Genomic DNA, 4,364 nt, shown 5'->3' with positions numbered 1-4,364 from the left:
TTCATTTGTGAATTAAAATAAAAGCCTAACACGTAATTCAAATGTTTGTATTGCCTATAGATTTATTGTCTTCCCATTACCCTTACCATACCTACCTTGTGCTGCCATGACACCTGGATTTCTCTAAGGGGATCAATAAAGGAATATCTTATCAACATTTATGAACATGAATAACTCTCAAAGCTAGAATCCAGGGAACCATCCATTATAACATGTCAAGTCAAGCAGAAACATCACAATAGATCCAGAACAAAAAACACAATAAAATCCATATATGCAACACTCCCAGACTTTCCTCAATGAAGATGAGGAACGACTCACTAAAACCTAGCAATAGGGGGGAAAAGCACCACAGGCGGCGTGGAGGAGAGAAACCTCAGATGGGATGTTCAGGATGTCGGTGATAATATAGTGTTGCTATGGATGATAGATGGATGGAGAATAGAACAGGCGAATAATTGGTATGTATGTATATACATGTAATGAAACATATACATACAGGTAGCAATAGTATCTTAAGTACATAAAAATTTAAATAAATAGAGCTAAGAACAAAATAAAACATAGGAATACGTGCGCTGATATGGAAATAAGATAAAGGCTAAAAGTCAAGGCCCTGAGCTTAAAGTCATATTCTCCAGGGGGCAGGAGAACCACTCAGATCCAGTTGAAGTAGAGCGAGCATGTTTAGATGCCGGTCAACTGAGGGCGACGTAGAGCAGATCCATCGCGCCTGTGGTAGTCGGATCTGGTTTTAGGTAGAATCGACGCTTTTTGCCACATCAACGATGGCGCAGGAAGATCACGCCACTTTGACCATCACACCACCTTGACAGGCCTAACGGGGGCAGGACCAGGGCTGGCTCTATATTTGTATATCTACACACTATCACTCGAGACATTCAATAGGCAGACCTGGGAGCAATAAATACATGTTATATAAGCATATCTGCATGCAAATGTAGACACCTGAATATGTCTAGCAATAATTCAATGTGTCTAACTTTAATTCCTTGCATTCTACTGTGTTCACGATGACGTTGTGTAACTTGCTGACACCTCTTGATCCTCCATATCCTAACATTGACACTTAATAGTGGGACATGATACAGGTACCGCCAGGGGGAGCTGGTGGCGACGTTGGGCAGGGGAGACACAGGTGAAGAAGGATGGGCTCAGGGCGCGGCGCCCGCGGCGGAACCTCCTCTTCATCGTTTTCCAGAGAAGCAAGAGGTCGCTTGGAGCTGGAGCTCCAGACATTAAGCATGCGGAATATAAACCCAGGCACGAGGCGGGTTAGTAATGGAATATGCGATAGCTTAGCTTCCAGTTAATGCTAAAGAGACATTGTGAACAAAGAAGCAGACGTGTTACTGCCGAAGAGTGTGGTAGATATTGCACACGTTGCGTTTTAGTTAAAGTATAGGCGACAGGACAGGGGGTCGTCCCGACCCACAGTTTAGCTTCAGTTAGGCCTAGCACCACAGTTTAGCCCGCGTGTCACTCCACCTCTCCAGCCCAGCAGCGGACCCCTCAACGGACATTGCGGCACTGCACGCACCTCCAGCAGTCACCTGCCTAACGTCAACCCAGCCCCGCCTCCTGCTACCACGGGACTTCTCGATGGCCATCTCACCACACGGACGTTCGGTGGTGAGAGAAGGCCAGCCCTTGGTTAAGTACCCTCCAGCCAGTTACCGTGAGCGCTCCGAGTGCTGGAACTTTATCGGTAGACATTCTCTTTGTGCGGAGCGTGCCCTTTAAGGGCGAAGAGAATCAGTACTTTGAACCGACACTGGTAGCAGTGATTAGGGGCGCCCGACGTTTATTATTTTGGGGAAGCCGGCTATAGATAGGACTTTTTGTTTCAACTGTGGGCCCACTGTCTTTTGGTTAAATGTGTTGTGTGAGAGGCTTCCGGTTTAGCATGGCGACGGGATAGACGTGTCTAGAGTGGCTCCCGCACAACTTGCTATTTATTTATTTGACAAGCAACATGCTACAATTCACCATCTAAACTTTAAGACTAAAAGACTAATACTGCACTACGTTTCACAACATGACGGGAAGAGCAAAGAAAATTGAAAAAACGTCGAAGGCAACTGCTGCTAGCCTCCCAGCTACTGAACTTGCTAGCGGGGCTAAATACATGCCTGCTTCCCCAGCCAAAGCTAACACGGCGTCAGCCTTGCCCAGCGACATGGAGAACCTCCGTACTGCCATACTCACCGACACGACGGCAGTGGTCACCTCGCTGCTAGAATCAGCTCTCGCACCGGTGAATGGAACCCTGGAGGCAATAAAATCCACGCTGGATATGCACGGACAACGGATCACCTCCGTCAAATCGGGCTTGTCTGACTACAGCGACAGAGTCGTCGAGGTGGAGGGCGCATATGCTCAACTCAAAACGGAGAACGCTCTGCTAGCCGACAAGTTGGATGATCTTGAAAACCGCTCGCGTAGAGCCAACTTGAGAGTGATCGGCATCCCTGAAAAAATGGAAGGCGCGGATCTAATCCAATTCATGACCGAATTGTTTTCGGTTATTTGTGGTGCTAATTTTTTCCCCACGCCGCTCATACTGTCTCGCGCCCACAGGCTGGGGAAAGAAAATAAAGCCAGAGGAAGGAACCCCAGACCCAGAGCTTTCATCGTACTCTTCCACAACTATCAAGACAAGGAGCGTGTTTTTGGGAAGAGAAGGGAGGATCTGCGGTACCATGGCCACAAGATCTCACTCTACCCTGACTTCAGCGTCGAACTGTCCCGAAAGCGCGCAGCTTACAACGACGTGAAAGCCCGACTGTACAAGAAAAACATTAGTTTTGGAATTATGTACCCAGCTCGCCTCCGCGTGGACTTCGAAGACCAAACGTTGTACTTTGATTCTCCCGCATCTGCTCAGACATTCTACAACGCTCATTGGCATGACTGAGGTAATTACACAACGGTCGGGGTTTGTTTACACACTAGCTTTAACGTAGGCTGGCTAACAGCTGGCTTGGACTGTATGACGTTAACATGCCAGCCTACTTGTTGTTGTTCCCTCCACTCTTTTCTTTACTTGACAAATCTCGAGTTGTTATTCAAGTTCTGTATCTTACAGTTATTTCTATTTCTATAATGTGTCGCTTGTCACAGCGAAATGCTCTTTGATATATAATTTTTTTCTCTCTACACTCTTAGTAAATTGGGAGCTCACGCTCTAGGTTACGTTAGGTTCTAGGTTAGGTTATAGGTTAGGTTAAGGTCTGTGGATGCACCGGAAGTTTAGTAGCGATTACCTGCGGTTCTCTAGATGTGGGAAGAAGAGAAGGGAACCTAGGATGGGAATGGGGAGGGGATTATTTTGGGGGTTACTTACACCATATGCGGTCCGGGAAAGGTCTGTATTTTCTGGTGTTATTGTTGTTTTTGCAGATGTTGTGGTTACACATACATGTTACTTTCCCTGTGTGTGTATAAAGTGTGATAAACAGTGTTCCTTTTGATATCTCGCCCGGTCTAATAACGAGGTGAGGTGCTACTCTTCTCCGGCTTCAGTATGGATCACTAACAATAACATTGAAGCACCTTTCTCCCTTTCTGGAGTGGTCCTAGAGTGGGATCAGTGGCGGTTGCCAGCAGGTGGCGGAGTGGCAGTGGTGGCAGGTGGAGCGGAGGAGAGAGGGAAGCAACGAGGAAGAGGGAATTACCTGGGGGCGAGAGGACCAGGAAGCTCTCTTCGGCAGTGAACTCGACCGTGAACAGTTGCGGCGGGCGTGTGCTCTGGAAGAGCCCCGTTGCAGAAGTTATGTGGAAGAGCCCCGTTGGAGAGCGACGGGTGATAAGAAGTACTTGCTAGTTGACGTGTTATCCTAGAAGTACCAGCGATAGTGTGTGAGTAAGCGATACAGAACGAAGGACTAACGTCCATAGTTAACGGGACTAACGTCTATAGTTAACGGGTTATAGTAGTAAGTGTGCAGTGTATTAGCATGCTGCTAACGGCTCCGTCTGACTCCAGTGGACTACCGGGCGCGCGGCACTGAAGACCGGTGGTACAGTCAGCCACGTTGCGTTAGTAGTACAACCGATATAGCAGGAGGGTGCATCCAGACCCAAAGTTTAGCTGTGTTTAGGGTAGCCAACAGCAGCAAGCAACAGCCAGCAGTGGACGTCTCCCCGACGTCGCAGAGGACGCCTCTTCCCACCAGCAGAGGTCGCCATCACAGCCCGCTCCTCCAGTTCACCACTGCCCATGCTGTTCACCCAGCCTGCTGGCTGTGCTCACCTGGACGAGAGGTGATAAGAGTGGGTCCGCCATCTTGGCTAAGTACGAACGGTACCTCGTGTATCCACATCAACGTTCATTCAAGTGA

Source organism: Notolepis coatsorum, assembly GCF_963971535.1.
Source record: "Notolepis coatsorum genome assembly, chromosome: 16".
NCBI classification, from domain to species: domain Eukaryota; kingdom Metazoa; phylum Chordata; class Actinopteri; order Aulopiformes; family Paralepididae; genus Notolepis; species Notolepis coatsorum.
This window is presented reverse-complemented; position numbering follows the sequence as displayed.